At 41.9% G+C, this 24,646-nt stretch overlaps 1 protein-coding gene across 1 annotated transcript in view; it reads right to left on the bottom strand.

Moving 5' to 3' along the window:
- alk (ALK receptor tyrosine kinase) overlaps positions 1-8,724 on the bottom strand; it is a 123,166-nt gene extending 114,442 nt beyond the window's left edge. Inside the window, exon 1 of the mRNA XM_085932019.1 lies at positions 8,539-8,724. The gene's annotated coding sequence lies outside the window, so the exon portion shown is untranslated. The remainder of the gene's footprint in view (positions 1-8,538) is intronic.
- Between the last annotated feature and the right edge of the window lie 15,922 nt (positions 8,725-24,646).

A 24,646-nucleotide genomic window follows, 5' to 3' on the forward strand; every position in this document is an offset into this window, starting at 1 on the left:
ATTGGCTCTCTAATGGACAGCACTTTTGGGCCAAATTTAGTCCTGGCCCTTTTTTTTTATCTCGCAGTTTCCTTTGGCGCTCAGGTGCTTTTTTTCCAAGCTGCAATCTTCAACCTTCCCAGAGCAGTTTACAATTGAGTCTGAAGAAGCCATTGAGATGAGGATTAGCACCTCTAAATCGGAGGTCATGGCACTCAGTTGTAAAAGGCTGGATTGCCCTATCTTGTCTTTGGAGGGTATTCAATTGAATGTCACTCGTAAAACAATTCCCTTCTGTTTTTTTATCTATGTTTTACACAACATCCCAACTTGATTGGAATTGCAATGTGTGCATGAACTGCAACTGTCTTCAAACCTTTATTGTACTCATTAAAGAACGATACACATGAAGGATCTGTAATGGCCTTACTGTAGAAACTGACTTGGGCGGTGGACTGTTGACTATTTGCCCCGTGCTTGGGAGGGGGGGAGGCCTTAATAAAAGTCACTCAGTTAATTAGGACTTTTGTATTGGTGATGTGGATTTGGGCAGAGGAAGCCAATATAACATGTTTGACATTATAGAAGCTGCCACCCACACATGGGATTTTTGTCAAGGACCAACGTGCGTGATGCTCTGCTCCTCAATTTTCTGACAATATGTTCAATGTCGTAAAGATGTGTGCCTCCTTACTCCCGTACCATAAAAAAAAAAAAGATTTAGTTTTATGTGCTCGAAGCTGATTATTGGGTCAAAGGATGACAGCGATATCACCCAGGCGTTTCATAGAGCAAATCTATGCAGTAATGCTGGGAACACATTGGAACCTTAACACTATTGTATTTTTTTTTTCTGTCAATGTGCAAAACAAAACAGTATGTTGGTGTTGTTTTAGATTGTGCCACAGATGCATCCAGTCCATTATTTCAAGCTGACATTTTTAAAACATGAAAACAGCATCTCTATAAAATGGCAAGCAACTCAGTTGATGTATTAAAGCAGCTGGGAGGGGAGATAATGAAATATGCAAACAAATAGCCACTCACGAAGGCTGGAGAACAAACTGCGGGATCTGTTTGACAATTTATTTCATAATGAAAAACACATTTGCTGCAAAATGTCCATGGGGTACCATTGAGCCCCTCTGAGAAGCTAAATTAAACTGGCTAGGCAAGTGATTGTGTGCCCCAGCACCCACAAACCATATTAATTAATTATCAAGAAGCAGATCACAATGGAGCTCCTGAAGAATTCATGGCGTTCAACCTATAATGAACAGAAATAAGCTGAATACTTTTCAATCTTTAGAAACAGGTGGGAATTATCTCTACGGCCTCGTTGGTTACTTTGAAAGAAAATTCTGCAAAGGCACGGGGAGAACGTGCAAACTCCACACAGAAAGATCCAAGCCAGAATGGAACCACTGTGAGGCCGATGTGCTATGGTGCTCCACATCCAATTTTTTTGGAAGACATTATCTGCAACCAGTTAAGACAAGCTAGTAAGGAGAGCTATAATAGTGGTAATTAACGTTCTATTACAGCTGGGTTGTCAAAAAGAGCACAATGTTCTATCTTCACCCACTGCCTCTGACAGAGCATGCCTCTGTCTGAGGTCAATTAAATGGTAGTTCAGCCCAGCGGAGGGAATTTTAATTACCCCCGCCCATGTCAGCTCAGCAGTGTGGCGCACAAACATTATGCTGCTTTAAGGCGTTATCGGCACGTGTAAGGAAACTCGTCAGGCTCTGAAATGCCATAAGGCAGAAAGACTGGAGCAGACTCGGCTTGTGTGGGAGATGGTGACGCTGCAGATGTTAGTACATTTGCACAAAGAAAACATTTCAAAAGCCAGGAATCAGACAACATTGTCTGCTTCTATTTATTTATAGCTTATGTTGTCCCCTAATACTTCATGATTCAAACCCTTTTCAATTTCTATTGAGATGTTTCATGAAGGGAAACCTCCGTTCAAGATGTCAAGACCTACATTCAAAACTTTGGAGTCCCAAGTGTCATCAGAGAATCATAAAATGTGCCGTCAGGTGTTTACATTGTTTCCTCACCATTCCCTTTGTTTAATGTTGAGTATAATCACTGCAGCATCTGTGCAGTCTGATAGAAAAAAAGTTTGCCGAGCTAATGAGCAAGCAAGCCCGCGTGGGCGTGCACACACACACACACACACACACACACACACACACACACACACACACACACACACACACACACACACACACACACACACACACACACACACACACACACACACACACACACACACACACACACACACACACACACACACACACACACACACACACACACACACACACACACACACAGATCTGTGACATTTGCAACCCTCTGCTGGACTGCCTTTGCTGCCATATTGACATGACTGTTGTTGACTTTGCTTTCTCCTGCTGCCATTTGTGCCTAACAAGACCTCAAGATGCATGCAACCTATGTACATATTGGTTATTTGTATACTCTCAGTGGTCAAATGTCTGTCATCTAAGTCTTGAAACTGGCGTTCATCAGTTTGAACCATCTTGTCTTTGTAGTCAATTGAATACGGTTTGAAAGGCTTTTTGCATATCACTGTACTGTGTTTTGACAATGTCCCAGCTGCACTGGAAAAGAGGTTTGTGGTTTCATAGAGCCTTATTGTAAAGCCTATGAAATCCCAAATTGGACTGTAGCTATTGAATAAAGCCAGACGTTTATCCGTTTCTCTCTGCTTCTTGCTGAACTCGCCTTGTCCTCATTAGTTAGACTCTGCTGTGGCTGCAAAACCGAAAGGCATTAAAAGTACAAAGAGCCCGGATGAACTTAACGGCTGCCGCATTATAAAACCAACACGGTCACAAAACCATGGATGCAATTTCTGGACACAACAATAAATCACCGTGCGATTTTGTCAACTTGTACAATTCAAGTTTGTATTGTAATTAAAGCTATACTCTTATCTCAGTAGTGTATTGAACTTAATGATATAGCATTAAAAAAAAAGAGACCCCACATGGGAGGAACCCCTCCCGCCTCCTTGATACCAGGTCCAGAAAATCAATGCAAGACTGCAAAAGCAAAACCTCCATTTAAAACAAACCTTATTTTTATTGCTGATGAATTAAAAAGGCTTTAGGTGAAACATTCTCACGCGAGCATTCATTCTTTAAACGATTTGCCTTTCTACATAATCTTTATGTTGGCAAATACCCTGTGGCCTAACAGCTGTTGCAGTGTAAGGGAAACTGCTGCTAATGTACATGTTAATATGAAAATCTTTTCAATTACTGCAGAAAATGGCTCATTTGAATTCAAATTATTACCACTATTAGTGGCAAAGACACCCAACTGCAGATGAATTGGTAGCACTTTAAGTACTCATTCTTCCCGAGGAGGTAAGTAAGCCTGCCAAATGGACGGCGGTGCACAAAGATGTAATTAATCACTTCCCCATAGGTCACAAAAGGGGGAAAAAAGAAAAAGCTCTGGATTTGCAGTTTTACTATTGAGTGTTAAAAATGTTCAAGTAAGACACTGGCTGTGCGCCTGTAATTTGTTGAAACGAGGCTGGCGAGTGTTTGAATCTCACCGCCCATCGATTTCTCCTCATTTTGCCTTCCAAATCCTCAAATCATCCTTGCATTGCGTTTGCTTTTGGCCCTCTTCTTTCATTCCATTAGCATTAGAACGTGTCTATGAGGTAAACCCGGTTTCTGGATGCGATTTCCAAATTGCTAGAAAGGACGAACGAACGAGAGAGAGAGAGAGCCAGCGAGAGACAGAACGAGAGCGAGAGACAGAGAGAGAGAGAGAGAGAGAGAGAGAGAGCGAGAGACAGAGTGAGAGAGCGAGAGAGACTTAATGGCCCCCTTGGGTGGGTTTATGACCTTTTAGTGATAAGAGCCTTGTCTTACTGCTCAGCAAATTTATGGGTGGAGAGGAAAAAAATGTTTTCTAATCATGCCTGGCTTCTGTCGCTTTTATCCCCCATATACTGCAATAACGTAAGCATATGCCGTCGGGAATGCGTGAACTAAAGTAGGACACAATTAGCGTTGTTGAACTCAATCCACTTGAGGAAATAATGATTATGTTTGATTGTAATGATACTTCTAGTGTTTGTGACTCCTCATCCAAAGTCATACAAGAGTTTGGTTCAGCGACGAGAAGACTTCCATTCTTCCCCTTTCCTGACTTTGAACTGGTTGGCGGCCAATCGCAGGGTCGAATCCATAACCTTGCTTCAAGTCACTCATCTTTGTGATACAGCTAGAGCGGCACATTTCACTTGTTTTCTGTTTGTTTGTTTGACCTCACAAAGTCTACATCTTTACAGAAAAAAAAATATTCCGATAGCAGTTGAGAAAAGATGGTTAGCAGTATCTCTCCCCGTCGATGACTTCCTATTTCCTTCCTTCCAATCGTAATTTCTGCACATCGCCTTTTCACTCATCAGCCATTCACACGGGCTCCTCGTTCTCCTCCAAAGATCCCCGATGGATTTGAACCCTCTCTTCATTCTTCAGCGAGTCATATTGACTCATCTGAAGGTCTTGAGGCATTCCACACAAAATATTCCCCCCTTATTATTCAAATGAGCTCGCCTGTGGTGAGGGCCAATGTGCGGATCAATGAGCAAACCTCTCCCCAGCTGCATGTGTCAAACACTGTGTCATGGGAAGATTACGCGCTACTCCGTAACCCTGTTCTTGACTTTATTTATTTTTTGCCAGGGAATGTCATTACAAATCAGTCATTGCGTGTCAGTCGGTGGCAGAAGCCTTCCCGGCTGATGAATTACAGCAAAGGCGTCAAACTAACGAGCCGCGGGCCCTATCCATCCGGCTTGCAAAAGTATGCCAACTTCTGAGATCTTGCTAAAATCCGTGCCAGAAATTTTAATTGTCAAATTATTTTATTTGACAGTCATTTGAACAGTGATTGAGCACACAACTACCCTTGACTTCAAAACGACTAACCTAAGTAATAATAAGAGACGATTTAACATTTATTTGATTTCACTAGCATAACGGTCCTCTGAGCGAAGAAGTAACTACAAATTGGCCCGTGACAAAAAATAAGTGCGACACCCCTGAGTTACAGCAATGCATGGATGACCAGATGGTATCTAACAAGAGTAGTTTGATTTGAAACGGAGTCAATTTGGAATGAGCATCAAGCATCACAATTGACCCGTCTGCTCACTTTAAACCTTGATGAAATTACAAAATCCCAGCAGAATACAGTAACAATGATGATAGCATTCCGTAACTTGGTTGTGTAAGACTGAAATATTCATCAAACTCTTGTCAACATCTGGCCCGCGGTTCAGACGACTCAGACTTCCGTGTTAGCAAATTGTAGACGCGGCATAAACCTTAATCAACTTAATATTTGTTTTTGTTTTTTTACTCAAATGGACTCTAATGTATATCAGTCATGTTTTTGAGCTCATCACAGTACACAAACAGCTCTTATTAAAAGATATAAGATTCGACAGTGACAAAAGGAAGGTGGCAGTGCTAGCCTTAATGGATCTCAGAGGGCTTTTGATACTGTTGAACAGACTGGAAACTTAAGTGGTATTAAATGGAACTAAAACGTTGCAGATCCTATTGAGGAGGCAAAGAGTTATTATGGAACCACTGGAAATTTGAAATCTGATCAAAGGGCCATGACGTGGGCTTCCACATGAGCTGACTTGAGCGTAGTAATGGAGCCCAGGTTTCAAAGCATAAACGATGAATCGCCATGCTGCACATAAACCCTTATTTTGTCTTGTCTTATTTGGTTTGTTCACGCTTTTAGATGCTGTGTGGCTAAAGTGTGCTCTATAAAAAAAGTTGCCTTATATTTTTACTTAAGAAAATGCACACACAAATGCGCTCTGTGACAAACCCTGCAGGAGGATTTTGTGAGTCGCTGCTATATAAATGAAATCGGTGTGACTGACTCACGAGTAAAGTGCAGTCAAAGGAACCTCTTGAGCATAAGCGATGTGTCAAAGTGAAAGACACTCTGTGATTGTGAGTGTAAACCCAATAAATGTGTCCACCTTGACAAAAAAAAACAGGCGGTGTTCCAAGAGTAAAATAGTCAGAGGGAAGAAAAATAACACACACACACACACACATATATATGTATATATATATATATATCTCCCCTCAATTCCTCCCATTTGCTATGTAATCAGAGTAAAAGCTGGGTCTTGTTAAGTTTCCATTGGCATGCATTAATTTGGCCTCTCTCTTTTCACTCATTGTTTTTGTATTCCTCTTTCTTTTTGATAGTCTCACTGGCATTCATTGCTCGCTTGATTGACTCCTGTTCAATACAAATGCAGCAACTGGAGTTGCTGGAGATAAATGGCACTCGGTGACAAATGCTGAGTGCTTCAAATGAGAACCAAACACACAAGTGCAATTTCATTTCTTCATCCCAGCCATAACACATCATTTCTTTTTGTCGCTTTGACACTCCATCCATCCATTCATCCATCCATCCATCCATCCATCCATTCTCTGAACTACTTGTCTTCATGAGTCACGGGCGTACTGGAGAAAACCCACCCAGGCACGGGGAGAACATGCAAACGACACATAGGAAGGCCGGAGGAACAGGAATCAAACCCACAAGCTCTGCACTGTGAGGCAGACATGCTGACCAGTCGTGCAATTTTTTTATTCAAATTTCATGTCACCCTTTCCATGAAGGAAGCAGATACCATTTCAAGCCAAATAAGTTCATTCATTTTAAATGGACAATACAATTGTGTTGATGGAACTGCATTCCATTTTTATTTATTTTTTTTGCAACAGAAGAGTCATGCGTCTTTGGGCAAGACACTTCACCCACTTTTCCTCCAGTGTCACTCACACCGAGCGTGACCGTTTGGTGATGATTGGAGGGGCCGTAGGCATCCACGCCTCCGTCATCTTATTCAACTGAGGCCACATAGAATTATAAAGAATGGGGAGACAAAAATGACCTCGTTTACTTTGTAACTCTTACGTGATCGGTCCATAACCTTGTCTGCTTTTTACCATTCCTATTAGCCAATAGATTAGGGCCATCTCATACTTGTCAGTCAGTGGCTCGTCTCTACAGAAACATCAATGTGGAGGACGGTTGAAGCCAGCATTTCTTTTGAATGATGACTAAAAGGAAAGATTTGTTTAATTATTAGTCTGCTTGTCATTACAGTGAGATTGCAGAGCATATCATCCCGTTTGTTAACCCTAAAAGCCATTTACCACAAGTGCATGACACGTCTTCATGGTGCATTAAACTTCATATTCAGACTGCCTGCCCCCATGCACTAAGATTTAAGCCTTTATCTCACTAAGCAGCCAACGTTAGCTAGGGTTTGTGCACAGCCTGAACTATTCCACTCGCTGAGTAGTAAGTCCAACCTCCTCCGTGGCGTTCAGCCTTTTTAATTCCACTTTGGGAGGGAAACGCAAAGATCACATGGCTTCTCGACGTGACTGCCAACGTCTTCCGTATCGACCAACATGCAACCATATGAAAGAGCAAAGTACGATTCTTCTGAAAAGACTTTCCGCTAGATTTAGTTGACCATTCTTCCAGAAATTTGTGAAGTCTCACAAAAATGTTGGACTCAAAGGCCCAGCTCCCCTCAATACCATCTCAAAGGTTAGTGTCTATCCAGGCCAAACTATTTGATCCCGGTCACTATCCTGGGTCCTCACGAGTCACAATCTGCCACAAAAACAGAAGATCATTTATTTCCCTCTGCATTCCCTCGATGAACTGGACAGCTTTTTGTTCCATAAAATAATCACAGACGCCTCCTACCTCGTATATCACCTGATTGAACTTCTACCACTCGGTTGACGTTACCTAAATCAAAATCTACAGCCAAGAATGAACAGATTTGTCAACACCGTGTCTGTATCAAACTCTGGACACATTATATAAATGCGTTGCTGTGTATATGGTCCATTTAATTCCTCACATACACATCTCTGAAGTCCCTGCCAAATCAGGAGACAAGTGGTGTCGTGTTTAGCAACGTGTCTGCTGCATGTGATACATCCAGTGTCGACACACTCCACTGCGTACTAGTGGTGAAATGAAAACCCCACAAATGAAAATCCATGTTCTATTCTCATATGAGAGCGCAGGTGCGCATCACACTCTCCATCATCATCTCTTACCCTGGTCATCACGGTAACATAGTGTAGAGCTACTCAAGTTGGCAGGAGAGGGGATGGGTATCAAGTTCAATCATATTTTATTCATGAGACACTTTTCATACATTAGAAATGGAACACAAAGTGCTTTACCAAGCTGAAGACAGACCCAAAAAAAATCCACCTCTCCCGGTCTCACACAGATTTGTAACTGGTAGTGTAAAGACAATTGAGGATGGAGGTGAGGAAAAACTACCTGTGGGAGCCATACATGAGCCATGAGTGCCAAGTAGACCAACACGACAGGGGTGGACTCTCCGTGATGTGCAGACATCAAACATTTCAAACAAACCAAGCATTAACCAAACTTAGAAACAAGTCCATTTCCTACCAGTTGCGTGTGACCAGGAACCGAGAAGTCTTGTTGGGTTTTCTTTTTCTTTGCTTTATCTGTTGAAGCTTTTCTTCTTTCACCAACAGGCCTTCAATTGAATGTTCCCCAGCTCACATGGTAATCTGTAGGCAATATGGGATCTGACAGGAAGTTTGGTGACTTGTGATGTGGCCTTTATTTCCTGCCCCCTGCAGGTCTGGAAGAGGACCTTGCTCTGCTACTGTATTAAATTTGACTGTCGGAAGAGACAAACAACCTACGACTAATAAGCTCTTTCAATGAAAAATAAGAAGCAGCAAAATGTTTGACACGCATTGTAGCCATCCTCATCTTCCGCCAAATGAGGAAGGAAACATGTCCAGCTGAGCACATTGCTACGCAGATGCACAGCACATTTGGGGCTCATAATAATGACAGCAGGAATGAGCTGATGGAGAGAGTCTTCACCCAAGCACACTGCTAAATATCAAATCCCACTCAAAACATCTGTCACATCATTATAGGAGAAAACAAAATGTTTGTATTCAATCTGGTGACTGATGTACTTTTTATATACAACCACAGAGATGGCATTGTTACTTTAACACGGTTTTGTGTTTGAAATGCTAAAATAAAGATGGGGGGAGCAAATAATCATCCGACCCTGCTCTCCTGATTCCATTTCAGCTACATCTTTATCTGCAGTGAGCTGAAATTTACATTTATTTTGAGGTGAGAATTAATAGGTATTTTAAGGAGGGGTATAAAGATATCACTTTCATATTACTACGCATTAATAATAACACCATCAATTTTGAGGGCCTACTTTGGTTAAATTGGCACAACAGCTCAGCAGAGACAGCATTTTTTTATTGCCATCACAAGCATCAGTATATGAACGCTGCTCTTCTGAAGGTCAATTACGGGCTCATTCTTTCCCCCCAATAAAGCCCCACATTATCGTTATCCCCTAACGTTGCTGTTAGTGAAAGAACAAAATGAAAAATCTACGGGAATCATTCTTTTAATCAAGCAAACGTTGAAGAGCAACTTCCTTTCTTGGAAACGCTCAAAGAACGGAAACATCAAAATGCAAATTGGTCAGGCCTTGCACAATGGTGAAAAATGTTCCACACGTGGGTTTATGGTGCAAAAATATTCAATTGTTACCCTGACCTTCTTTGGCACAAAACGCTAGAAGTATTTCCGATCAAATGCCATTCAGTAATAGCGCTGGAGATGGAAATAATGGGACTGAACAAACACGGAGCAATTTTACATCAGGGACGTCGTCATCTGTTAGATAACCTTCCAATATAAAAATGAGAATTTGTAGAACAACACCCACACCACATTTCCTGACTCATCTCAAAGTGTGTCCAAGAACATTTGATTGAAGTCACTCTCAAGAACAGCTTTCTCATGCCATTACAAAAATGAAAAAAGCTCTTCTGGAATTGCAGAGGTCGTTTCAAGTTAAAATTGACGTTTAATATCAGTGGAGCGCTTCTCACTTGAGTTACAAACTCCCGGCAGTTTGCGGCTGCTGGACGGCTGGCCGAACCGGGTCTCACGTGGCACTCGTAGGTATATCGTTTTCCCACACGGGTGATAGAAGGCCCGAGCAACCCGACGGCCGTGAATGAAAGGTGCGTTTGAAAGCTTGGAGGGATGAGCAGGTTTAGTAAAACACGGCTGTCTCCCGACCTTTCGAAAGGAATTAAATCCAATTAAGAGGCTTTTGTTCTGTGATGAAGATGCTGCTGGCGCTCTTGAACAATCCCATTACAGATCATAAAGGGAGCTGGGGATGAGGCTGGAGAGCTCTCGGGCTGCTCCGCTTTGGGCAGCTGAGGCATTTGTTCATTTCTTTCTTACTCCCAGTCAGTCTGATGACTTTCATTCACAACTGAAGTTTGTGGTCTTAGAGGAAGCATTACAGGACCTGGCTCAATTAAGCAAGTAAATGTGAGTTTGGCAAATGATGTGTAAAGCCCAAGACGGAGCGGAGCCACTCGCTGGCTGTGCCTCATTGCATTACAAAGAGCGCAGGTGCGCACGCCCTCCTCGGCTTTCTATTTATTGTCCCTTTCAATTTGCATGTATTTTTGAAGGTCATCCTCCCATCCATTCTTTATGATAGGTATTAGAGACTCAAAACAAAGCAATCATCGAGATATTTTAAGAATCCGGCAATGGAAAACATGAGCTTTGGAGGAATTTGTAAGTATTGTATGAACATATTTTCTGCGACCTGAATATTTCCTGAATCCAATTGAAATTGAAATACGTACTTTATTCAGACTGAATAGCTTTTTCATTTTGGTTGAGTCCAAAATGTCTTGACTGGTTAACTATCATAGTCCAACACCTGATAATGTGGACTTATGGCAAAAATTTAGGGTATATTATATTACTTTTCTATAAAGAATGGCTATTTTATTTCATATCCAATTCAAGTCGCTGGATGTTAGCATACTAAAGTCAAAATGAAGAGACTGCTTGTGATTTAGGGCTATACAAAACTTGAATCGGGATTATTTTCTGCTTTCCAAATTCAAAAAATAGATTTTCAACCAACATGACATCTCGTCATCATCTTTGGTCAAATATTAAGAAATATGTTACATCCCCCATGACTCCAGGTCACACCAAGCTCACACCATTGCAGTAACCAGAAACACAGCAACCAAATCAAGATTAATTCAAAACATACACACACACAGAGAATTTACAGTCGTTGCCTTGAGCAAATACAACACGACCCCAAATTGCAAACAGTAAAATTCACAATTTTATGTATGCTGTATTTTCTCTCCCCTCCTTTGAATTCTTCCTTTTGGCAATAAAAGAAATACAAGTCACCCGAGATTGGTTTTCTGTCAATAGGTGGTAAAAATAAATCATAAGAGCATCTTACTAATACACTGTATGTGTTAGTAATTGAATTCTAAAAATGAAATAGCAAGCAACACAGTACATCACTAAATATGCAAGCAACAATAATCCCATTATGATGTAAAGCTGGTTAATGAAAGCCAATTACAGAGCCCATAAATATTTACGATCACTGGCTGTTTTTTTGCCGATTGCTAGGGAGACCGTTGAAATCGGGGTTGGGCAACTTCGGTCCCTTTCCGTCCGCCACAGCTGATTCAAATTTTCAGCACGCTTTGCGCGGGCTTCCTGAAAACGATCCAGATTATTTTATTCAAAGTAAATCATATATCGGGATTCCGATTTCATACATCATTATGTTCCTGTCGGGTCTCCTTTGGCATCATGTTAAAACATGAAAGAACACCACCTCTCCGACTCGGAAAAGTCATTGAACAAATGTAGCAAAGGTTTCCAAATGTGTGCTGTAATCATACAAAAGGCATTGAACGCGCTGCGCTGCATGACTTTGAAATGGTCCAATATACTTGTGCGCATCTTTGATCATAACAACTTGCTGTCTCTGTCCTGCTCCAAAACCAAACTAAGAAGGCTGTAAAACAACAGGCAGAATTGGAGGGGATCCAAGTCCTGAGTATCAACAATGGACCTTAAGGTCACTTAACTATATTGCACAGAATGCACACCATGCCAATGTTTTCACTTGTCACTTTTGGAATTACATTTCTATTTGATTGCTTCTCTATTGATATATTTTCCACTGCTTCTGTTGCTTTGTGTCATGTTTAAAAGTGAGATGGCATGAAATCATTTGCGACAAAAACGATGTTGTCCTGGCAACTTCCTGGTTTGTGTTCTTTCAAGTGCAAGTTGTGTGCCACTAGATCGTGATCAATAATTTTGAAATGATTAACGATGCCAAAAAAAATGAAAAAAATCCACAAGGCAGCATGACAGCAAACAATCGAGGAGGATTACCCGTACTCTGCATATTTGAAGTACGTCCAACATAATTTACGGCCCCGAAGCCTCAATAATAATCATGTTAAAAAAAATCAAATCAATGAATAAAAAAGCAACCTCCAGACTTGTTCACTTCTCTCATTATGGAAGTAGAACATCAGAGGGAAGAAGGACTCCTGTACAGCATGTACTTTTCTTCATAGCAAGCCTTAAGCACACAAGGCTTCTTAAAAGCATCACCATTAATCAAACGGGCAGCTAGCAGGCATATATAAATAGCTAAAACATCAGGTGAAGAGTAAGAAAAGCACTGCTGAATAAGAAGTGAAATGGGAATTCACAAGCAATGTCACCTTGAGTTCAGTGAATTTGCAAAACACAGATATCAAGCTATCTTTCAATACAACCATACCTTTGATTTATAGTAACCTGGACATGTTTATGTATGGAGATGACACACTCTTGGAATTCTCATGCCATACATATCATTTTATTTATGGCATAGATTTGATGGACTATTTACACTGCCGGTGGAACGATCTCGAGGCTTACAATCTTCCAGTTGACGTTCATTCCAAACTACCGGGATGCCATCCGGAGGATGAAACAACCTCATTTTTCTTTGAATTCAGATATTTTGTTCTCCAGTTTTATGCAATTAGGAATTTGTATATCATTAGGTTGTACAAATATGCTTGTGGCCATTGGGTGCAAACATAGCATTGTTTGAATGTAATTTGAAATATTGAATCTGTAATCAGTCTCGAAGCACTCCGGGTCGGCCCAGTTAAGATGTTACGCTGCTCAGCATATCCTTGACAATCACTGTGACTTGCAAGGTGGAACCCCCGGGCCTTGGTCGGGTGTCACATTATACAGCGGCGCAAATTGATCATAGAGATGCATTAATAATAAAGGGGCTTGTCAGAATGACTTTGTATTGATTTTCCCATTAGCAGCTGATGGATACAAGCTTTTAATGTCAGTAGGCTCATTGATTACAAGTTCAACCTCTATCCTTGCAATGTCATGTCATTTTCCCTTTGGGTCTCAGGGCAAATCACAGGTGACATTGCCACCAATTGCGTCCATCACAACCATGATTTATTTATTTATTTGCTTACTTACTCACAAATACTCTCATCAATCACAAACACACTGAACTGATGACTTATTTGGGAGAAATCCATATTTAATATGTGAACACTAAGTTTTGAGATGATATGATAGATAAACAATGATTTGAATCCTCCCTGATTCTGATGCGGATCCATCGCTTCGGGACAACTTTGAGCAATAATCTGATAAGTTTGGTATCAATGTAGTAGTCAATTTCTTTCAGTCTGATAAGACAGCAGCGGTGATTGCGGTGGAATGCATGATGATGCATCAAATGGCATTCAAATAATGAGTCAGAATGTTTACTTGTACTGTTCAACTGTGAGCCCTCTCAGAAAGATAGCGTGAGTATCCTGATGAGATCACGCGAGTGTGTATTTGTTTTGGGGCAATAAAGGGGGTCGGGGGGGGGGGGGGGGGTGAACAAAGCCTACAAATGTGTTTCTTACAAGCGTGTTGGCAACAGATTTTCGCTTGAGGATAGGAATGTGCATATTAACAAAACCGGGATGCCCTTTGCGTTACACTGTGTTGTTTATTGTTTTGAAAGCACCACTTAGTAAGTATAACAACAAAAGTACAAGTCAACTTGATCACACCTTTGCATGCTTTCAAATATTTGCTCTTGTCCAAACAACTCCCAGTAATTATTACGCCCTTAAGGCCCACTGGCCAATTAAGTCATAAATTCATCCAGCAAAGTTTTCCTGCATTGATTCCTGCAGGCACGCTTGTCAAATTATTCAGGATGCCCATAACAGCCATTTATTCCAATGCTAATAGCCAGTATTTGTCTTGAGGCTGGGGGGAAACAAGCACGCACACCAAACAGAGAAAAGTCAAACTCAATCAACCAATCAGGGAGCTATTTTGTTTTGCAGATCTTTAGATTGACTCATGCTCTATACACGTTGCGACATCTGTTAGGAGAACCGGTGACAAATGACAGCGGCTCTTGTATTTGTGCTCATCTTGTGAGCGAGCGGCTGATGATGGAGTGGCACCCCCGACAGTTTGCAGTAGGTGCATGACAGCACCTGAACGCCGCAAATCTTAACACAATAAGTTGCTCAATCAATCGCAAGGGTCACGCTTTGATGAAAGGCTCACTTGTCATTGGACAAGACACAAAACTAGTTGCAGAGAAAGGCCCTCAAATATTCCAGACTCAGCTAAGACTCATTTGTTTTCTTTGGGGGCAATAAGGCAAAATGACATTAATCACATTAGTGTTGTCAAATAAACTCCTCCATTGCATTATTCCGCCACAGTAATCTGGATGACATCTCGAGTGTAATCGCGTATTCGGATGAGTGAATGACACATCCGTGTGTAGCCATGCGTATGTTCCGTGTAACTACTGTTATTATCCTTTTGTAACGCAAAGCTCTTATTTTATAAAGTGAAGGTGACCTGATCCCGACTTGATATTTTGTCACTTTTGCAAGTCAACAGGTAGCCCGAGGTGCAGTCGGTGTCACGTGACACCCAGCAGTAGATCAGTTTGACATTTCAGGGCTGTGCTGAGATGGTGATAATTAAAAACATGACCTTAAAAAGATGAATTTAAAAAAAAAAAAAAGAAGAAATAAAGTCGTATCTTTCCGTGCTAACATTATCACTTGTAGGATGGATGGATGAGTTTGCATGTGAACTGGGCGCTGCAGGGGGTTAAGGTGTTTTTTCTTTTTTTTTTTCTTCAGCCATATAACTGTTTCATTTCATTTCTCAAACAGCAAGACCACAAAGAAAAGTCCAAAACAAATGGCATGAGGTCTTCCTTTCGTGGACTGTCCTGAGGGCCTTCATCCATCTGTTTGTGCAAATAAGCATATCATATATTTCTGGATGCTTTCATGCAAGCGAGCTCTTTGCTTTTGTTTGATGGGTTTCATTACATTTTTCTAGGACGGCCTCTCTCATCAAAGTGATTAAGCAATTACACTGATTGTGTCGATTCTCAGAAGAGAGCACGAATAACCCTCGGAGTACTGAACGGTGAAGCATTCCTGGTGATTAAGACTTCATTTGCGCCTAATCACAATGTGGCAAGGGAACTCGGGAAGGTATGTCAAAAGGAACGTAAGAAGGCCCCGCTGGGGCTTCTCCGACTTAAATCCACTAACAGGTAGTATTTGTACGTACATGTTATAATAAAAATCTCATTCTCTATCTGTGTCAATTGATCAGATAATGAACATATTCCAGAGTGAATGAAATCAATCTGCACTTCATCTTGAAACGCTGCATCAGTAATGAAGCAGGAGCATGCGGGGGAATCAGCTATATTGCCTGTTATTTCCTTCAAGCACACAATCACACCCTCCTGCAGTGAGCGATAGCATCAAACAACTTCACCACGTAAATCATTCTCAAGATGAAAGTCAGCGCAGTTCGATTCACCTCGGGAGAGAATGTGGAGAAAGAGGCGGGGATCCGCCGCTCGTATGGCCGCAGTGTAGCGGTCCTCCATCCCGGGCACCTGCGCCTTTTTCTCGGGCATGAGCCGGACTCTCAGTCGGCCTCCGTCTGCGCCCAGCCACCACTCCAGAATAGTTGTGAGGTCCATTTCCAAGGTGAGCACGGGAGCCTCGTCGTACACAGACAACCCCCCGCATCCCGTCCTGATGAGATCCTCTCCTATTTCCACCACCACTTGGTTGGATTTGCGGCTGGCTTTGGTCAGACCCAATTTCAGAACTTTGGACAGCGGCCGCTTGGAGAAAAAAGGGAGCTGGCCGTCAGCAGATGCGTTGCTTGGTGCGGATGCTGCAGACTTTTGCTCGCTCAAGGTAGCAGCTATGGTTTTCTGTAAAGGTATGCAGTGCATTTTTAAGTTTGCGCTCACCGTGTAACATCCCCCAAAAGTCTGGCAATCTCCATTCAGGGCTCTCTTGACAAACTCCGCCAGGTAAAAGCGCAGCAAAGAGGGCACCGCAAAATCCACAGCCAGGGTTTTCCTCTTCAAGCGCGAGTTAATTGTTTGATTGAAGTCTCTTTTCGCCACATTTTCCCCGCTGCCGCTAACGGGGGTCGCCGCCGGCGAGGTGCACTGCAGCCCGGTGAAAAATACCGCAGAACAAACAAGCACAAGCGAGAAGCTCGTGTTCATTGTTGAAGCGATTCAAGTCCTCAGTCAGTCCGGGAGAAGCAGTGTCAAATCCCAGCCTCCACCGCTTCCTCCACTGCGTCTGCTACATATGCGCAACGCAAAATCAGCAAGTGCGAACGAAAGGAGCTCCAGTGACTTGTCTTTTTTTTGGGGGGCTGATGCGCGCCCTCGCTCGCTCGCTCGCTCGCTCGCTCGCTCGCTCACGTGGATCGACGAGACAAGAGAAGATTTTTTTTTAAATGATTATTATTATTCTCCTGCCCTCCCTTCAGCCATCACTCTCCACTGGTGTCTCCACTGGTCGCTAATTGATATGCCGGTCTGGTCCGCTCCAGAAGCCCTCAAAGACTTCCTGTCTCCTGCCACAGTTGCGCACAAGTGGTCTCTGTCAGCAGCCACTCTCTTCCCTGTGGGACGAGACAACACGCGCACGCGCTACACTCATCTGCAAACTTATCAAATAAAACGGATGCACAATTATCTTCTTCTTCTTTTTTTTTTTTTTTTTTTATCAGATCTGATGCGAGCTCCTCCGCTCCTTACTAATACATGCAGCCAGGGAAGTCATTTCCACATCCATCTCACGTCATTATGAGACGTGCACGACTCCCACTCACAGCACTCAGTCAAAAGTGGTTCAGTGTGGATGTAATCCAACGTTGCAGCCTTCGCGTAACGTGAACATTTATTGAAATGAAAAATGCCATGCAGGACGTGAGCAGACAAACGTGCACGGTCGCTCTCCTGGGGTTTACTCTCTCTCTCTCTCTCTCTCTCGCTCTCTCTCTCTCTCTCCTTCTTTCTCTCCTCTCCGAGCAGCCAGCCACGAGGTGGCGTTAAGACATACCAAACTCCTCATCTTCAAAGAACAACCCATTACCACCTAATTAGGATTCATTTTCAGTATCTAATTGGAGCCTTAGCTACTATATGTGGGAGTATGGAACAACTAAACCAGAGGACTACAGAATTATAGAATGACAACAACGTAATTCATCCAAGGGAGGGGAGACAGGAAGATCAATACCTGGATTGAATTGATCTCTCTCGTGTGGCAAATGTCAAAGTGAAACATACAAACGAAGGGGAATATGACAATTATTCATTATTCATTAGTCATTCACCGCAAAACACACAAAACCGTTTTTGGCACAGGCAAGCACTGCTGGGGTTGGGAATTTCAATCCACCATTTTCATGTTCCCCTCGGTTTTATTTTTGACACGCCCTGCATGCTATGTTAATTAAAGACTACAGTTCCTGTGAATTGGTGAATGGAAATGGTTGTTCATCCTGAGTCAGCTGCGATTGACTCTTTAGCAAGTCCGGGGCCTACGACTATAAATCAACTGGGCTCCGGCCGACTCTCTGATGCTGAACAGAAACGGGATAAACGGGACCCCGGTCAACCTTTTTTTTCACCAGTAGCAGGTAACAACCCCACCGATGTCAGAGTTTGCTCAGCATTTCCAGAAGTAAGTAAGTCGGATTCGTTTCCAGTGAGGGTTGGATTGTGTTCATACATAACTTTGATGGCGTTGAGGGCGTCCGGTTTGGTGAGCTCAGCATCACATCTCTGCTTTTAAGCCCCGCTACACGCATATTATGGAATCACGTCGGTGGAGCCAAAGAACCCAAGGTCATTCCCCATCACCCTAATGGGAAGAGCAAAGGAAAGGAAAGGAAAGCACATGATCTATGTGCGCCAGCCACCTCATGTGTCACAAACTGTTACGTATTGCAGCGGGTACAGTTCTGTATGGCTGCTAAATGGATTGGGCTCCGTGCTGTGATTTCTAAGCCGGAGCGTATTACAGGTAGACTCTGCTCACATTCAACCTAATCACATAAAAGTGATAGGCGAGCATGTCGGTGCATATAAATAATCAACCTTAACATACTTCAAGAGATGCAAAAACAAACAAACAACGGATTGTCGGCTTTTAAATGAGTAAAGTATGCTTTTCATCTATGGAAGATAACTGTACATGTGTCCGCTGTCTTCACATTTCAGATTGCAATCCACACGGAAGATGGAATTGTCATTACTGAGCATTCAGCTCACTTAGCAGTTCCATTCCTGACCATTTGTTGGCGACCATGACTCACAAGCGTTCAGACTTAAGGTCATTGGGGGAGTGCTTGTGTGATAAATTACATACAGATAGGTTCTTACAGGAACCCTTCCCCCCTCAAGCATCCCTTTTCATGCTACGTGGCGAACCTCATAAATCAGCAGATGAGTCACCACGAGTGGCTTTCCTTTGCTTCTCTACGCCCGCTTGGTCTTCACTCTGCAAAGCTGCTCAATTCCCAACTAATGGGATGTTTTGAGAACAAATGTTGTCAATGCATCTCTCCACAGGTGCAACTCCCTGCTGTCCCAGAACTTTGGCTTTTCTGTTTTCCTTGCACGACACACTAACTGCTCGAGAAGGGAATGGTGTATTTTGACTGTTTGGTCCTTAGAACATACTGTGTATTCCTGCGGGAGACAAGGGGCAACATGAAGCTTTTAAAGGATAATTGAAAGCACTCTTTTAGACGTGAAGAGTGTTTTGTTGACTGGCATACGTTCAGGGTGGTCATCTCCTACGGGTGCTAGTTGAGTGACAATGGCCTAAATGGTGGACTGCCTTTGTTCTGATTTCATCTGAGCTCTCTGCATGAGCAGTCCTGACATTAATCATCCAGCACAGCAGTGCTCATGCTTGACGTTTGCCAAGTATTTAGCATCTATTGCTATTGTTCGTTCAATCTTCCGCCACGGTGTGTGGCTGAATGTTATTTCACACCGATCACAAAAAATAGATGATCTTCTCCATTTGTAATGACGTGCATTTTCAAAAAAGGTGGCTGATCTTCAACAATGATTGTGCGAGTGGTTGCAAGCAAGGGATGTTTAAAATAATGATATCATATATTGTATGATATGATAGGTTGTGACTTTTTATAAACCTGTTGAAGGAGGCCAATGCTTAAGTAGCAAAGTGAATGCACAGCACAAAGCTCCGAGCATTTCTTCCACAATGTTTACTTTCATTAGCAACTGAAGTGATTTTGACTGTGAGCGTAAAGGATGATCACAATTACATTTTAATGTGTCTTCATTGTATCAGTATTGATCTACTGTACCTTCAGGAAAGCACAGTTGTTCACGGTTTAGAAGGTTAATGTGACCCTAAGGGCCTCGCATGCTTTTCTAACCAATGTACTTTATCGTGGCTTAATAATGAGCCGGTCGATCGATGATTATATACGACGCGCACACTTCTTTCAAAAGGAACTAACTTCATTTAGCAAATGAAAGCAGTTACACTACATCACAGCACAGTCTTCCAGCCGACAATGCATTTCCACACATGGAGTAAAATCCTGTTTGACCAAATTCAGACTCCAGGAATATAAAGTTCTTCTGATTTAGGTCGCTCGCTGATGACGATGGGTGGTGAGTACGTGCATTTAAGATTTGCTTTTCCAACCGAGCAAAATAAAAAGACTCATGTCATTTAAACACGCCAGGAGGGCAAGACAGCCTTCTCCCACACAAGTCAGCCAAGAAATCTGGAATAGCAAATATAAAATCGGAGAAAGTAGTGGACATGACCTGTTGATTTCTACCATATAGTAAGTAAGTGGTTGTCGGCTTAATCTTTGCAGTTTCCGTGTGGGTGAATGAAAAATACAGAACGTTCTCAGAAATAGTTCCCAAAGGCAGACCCCATTAGAGAGACAGATCCATTTGTTTTGCGCGCGTGACCTACATTGCAGTTCAACTCATCAGTTCTTTGACCCCGCCCACTATTTACTTGATGTGGAACTTGAACACATTCATTCATTTCATGATGCAAGCCATGGCGTTTTTTAATGGGATGTTTGCGCGGTTCGAGTCTTTGGTGTGCAATAACAATATAAAGCGGAGTGTGAATTTTCCCTTCGAGTCTCTGTAAAGTAGAAGTAAATATGTCTTGTAAATTTCACACACAAATTGGAAACTTTCAAAAGATGGCTCAGTATACAAAAAGGGGTTTCAAAATCAAGACAAATCAAGCCTTGCTGTTCTGGAAGGTTGCGGGCGTGTCGGCCGAATGCATTGAACACACGCCTCCGTAGTTAATCAAATACCACAGGTCTTTGTGATGCCCACAAATTGCTACATGTAGCAATAATATTCGAGCTGCTTCAAAGCCTCCGGTGGCCAAAATACATCCTTCAGTTTATATTCAATTGCTCATATAAGAAGCTTATATATATATAAGCTGAGAAAAGTCAAGATATTTAGTGTTCAAAATGATGAACGTGCCAACTTAAAATGCTTTTCACTGTACTCTATTTTTTTATCTATCTCTCTATCTCTCTATCTATCTATCTATCTATCTATCTATCTATCTATCTATCTATCTATCTATCTATCTATCTATCTATCTATCTATCTATCTATCTATCTATCTATCTATCTATCTATCTATCTATCTATCTATCTATCTATCTATCTATCTATCTATCTATCTATCTATCTATCTATCTATCTATCTATCTATCTATCTATCTATCTATCTATCTATCTATCTATCTATCTATCTATCTATCTATCTACCTATCCACCTATCCACCCATCCATCTATCCATATCTGTGTCGATCCATCTAGGCGATCGTAATCACTTTCCGGGAAGCATCTATCATTAGCAAAAATGTGCGATTCGCCGGCGGGTTCGGTCAGTGGTTCAACCCCCACCGTTGATCAATTTTCAGTGAGAAAGCCTGACAAGCACGAGCTTCCGAAAATAATGAAAAGGATGTAGTTTAAAAGAAAAGCAGCAAGACACTTAGAGAGGCTTTTACAAAGCAAACACATTTACCCACGCATGCATGCACGCATGCACACACACACACACACACCTGTGGGTCTTATCATTTGCTCTGGTATTAAATCTCCACAATTTAATATGTACCTCTGTAGCTTTCTTCCTGTCAAGGCTTATCCTTCTATTTCTAAACATTCATTTGTTACAAAGAGACTGCTGCAGTATTTTGATTTGGAACCATGTTGGAGCACTTCTTAATTTGTCAGCCTGATTGAGTCTAATGAGACGTTGGAGTCGACGGCACGTGCGAGAAAGTTCCCACCCTAGAATTGGAAGAGTAACCGGATGACCAGCAGATTTTATCACCATCACACAGAGAAGTGAGCACAATGCAGGCTTGGAAAGAGTAAAGCATAGCATTTTTCATCTGCCTCTTGTCAATACAAGCGTGCGCTGTGCTGAAGGCTGACGTGATATATTAGCCGAAGGGGGGATAATACAGGCCGTGCCCGCCGTTTGACGCCACGACATACATCACATGGGAGAGGTTAGAAGTGAATTAATAGTGAATTATCTGTTGCCAGGGGAGGGAAGCGGTGGGAGGACGGGATGGATACGGTAAAGGGGAAGTGAAAACAAAACAAAATGCGTACGGGTACATTCATCTCGGAGAAGCCGCTCCATACCGTATAGTAATAGATCTTGTTTGATAACACGCGGAGGAGGATACCTAAATTAGACTGCGGCAAAGTTACCTCATCGTTTTCTCGACAACAAAATTAGACGTGGCAATGCCTTATAGTCAACACATTGCCATGGAAATAACTGTACTCTGCGCTCTTTCCCCTAAAAACTTCTGAAACCTCAACAGAGGGGAAACAAGAATACAAAGCTGGTTGCAGAATAAGAGGAAGCACTGATGACCATCAGGAGCTGGCAGAGAAAAGATTGTCCTCATTTCAGTGACTTGTTTTCTCCAAATTGCTACTAGTAAGAACAGATGCGTCCCTCTAACGATGTAACTCTGCATCTCTATGTTTCAATTTTGCTGGATTTCATTTATCACAAGTCCACCTTTGTACTCTCCTCCTGCCTTGATAGCTTGAGCCTAATAGCAGAGTTGTGGGAGTCCAACATTTTAGAGAAACAAACAACAACAAAATGGCCGTGAATGCAGCAGCTCGCTTAGAAAGTTGTCAAATTAACCCCTTGTTGAATAGATATTGGGATTTTTAAACCAGTCAATATTTTTGGGATGGTTGCAAAAATCAATTCTTCAGCTTTTGTATAGTGGACAACTGTAGTTCAAGGTTCGTTCAAAGTACACGCATTTTAAAATCCAATTTCAATTGATTTGTGTCCTCAGTGAATGTAAATCTACAAAGTGATTGTCATCAACAATCACATAAGTAAAATATTGCCAAATGTATTTCTTTCATGCACTGCACACAATCCTGCCAATATAATTTATGATCCGCAAACAGTATTATTTTAGTGTGCAAGGATGATGTTAAGGCTCCTCTGGAAAATGAACATAAAATAGTAAATAGACTGAATAATGCATCAACGACAATGAAAAAAATATCACTGGTGCTTTGTGCATGTAGCATATAAAATAGTGTGTAACAAGGAGCAGCAACAGCAGCAGCGGCCGAGACTATGGAACGAAATTGTGCACTAAGGACTCTTATCGACTTTTTCAATTTCTTTCTCCATTTTTGATCTGACATTGAAGCAAGAGAGCCGAAAATGCAAGTGAATGCCAAGGCCGGTTTCAAGGTCACGCTGCTTACGTGGTGTATACTATATCTACCTTGGCCACAACACACACACCCCTCCGCCAACACACACACGCACACACTTGCGCAACCCAAGAAAAAATTGCCTCATAAAACTGCCACAAGTCGTACTTCAACACAACTCCGGCATAAATAATACCAGGAAAGAAACTCTACTAGCTCCCCCGCACCATGTAACCTTCATGCTATAGCCAAATTGGGGTCTTGTTGTATTTGAAGAATTCATGACCATTCCAGGCGCCATTGTGGGAATACAGTTCTTAGCATGTCTCGACACGAACTTCAGGGAATGTAAACTATAAAAATGCTACCCGTCTTTAATCACTCTGCCAACCTAGAAGTAAATCACCAAGAGGCTAGCATGAGACTTAAATGAGACACTTAATCCCCTTGCTAATAATTAGTCCATTAAGAATGGAGCAATGATTAAAGCTCATGGAGGACAATCAGCGCATTGGAGGCTTCTGAGCAAAAATCCTCATGGGGGAATGGAGTAAAATAAACATTGGTGGCAATGACTTTTTCAAAGTGGAGCACACTTTTACACACCATAGAAGTGAAAAAACAAACAGTACAGAATTTAATGGCTGCATTTTTCCCAGATATGTCACTAAGGGGATTTTGGTCCTTATTTTGTTTTTGGGGGTGGTAACTTCCACCCACGGAGATTTGATTCATCTTTGTTTGCAGAAATATAAAATGATCTGATATCCATTTGCCTGGCATATTTCTTTCCCTGGGAGATGTGCTTTCTTGTGTCAACTCAGCACCCAATCTTTCTGCCACTAACATCACTCAAGGTTTCATTTGTTTCAGGATGCTGTCAGCCTGTCTGACTCTGCACCTGTTTTACCACACCTGTTAGTTCTCTGGATGAAAAATCTGATCATCCATGGAGTTATTTACATTTTTGCAGACCGTAAAGAAGATTCCTTTTGTCGTCACGTAGTATCTTAAGGATAAACTAAACGATTATTATTTTTGTTTTTCCATAGTAGAGGTTCACTTCTGCTAAAGATGCCCGCCCGATCCAACAATGTTCTCGCGATGCACCGAAAGAGGTTACTCGACTCCATTAGGAGCAATAATGCGGTTGTGACATCATTTAATTATATTTACATCCTACTTAGCAAATTGACTACAGCGTCTTTGGCAATGCTGTCCGTGATAAATGGTTATCGGGAATTGCTGAGAAAGGAGCAAATGTTCATACATTGCACAGTAAAATTGATGAAGCGTATGAACGTATTGCAGGCTGGATCACCATTGTTATATTAAACATCATCGTACACATTTATCAAGGCCAATCAAGCACAATCTAGAGAAACAATAATTGCTTGGCAATAAATCATCTCCCACTCAAAATGTTGTTATAAACCATTGTGAAATGCGTCATGCTGGTCTTCCTAATGAGATTTCTCCGTCATCAT

Source organism: Syngnathus leptorhynchus, chromosome 15, assembly GCF_054491065.1.
Source record: "Syngnathus leptorhynchus isolate UIUO chromosome 15, UIUO_Slep, whole genome shotgun sequence".
NCBI lineage: Eukaryota > Metazoa > Chordata > Actinopteri > Syngnathiformes > Syngnathidae > Syngnathus > Syngnathus leptorhynchus.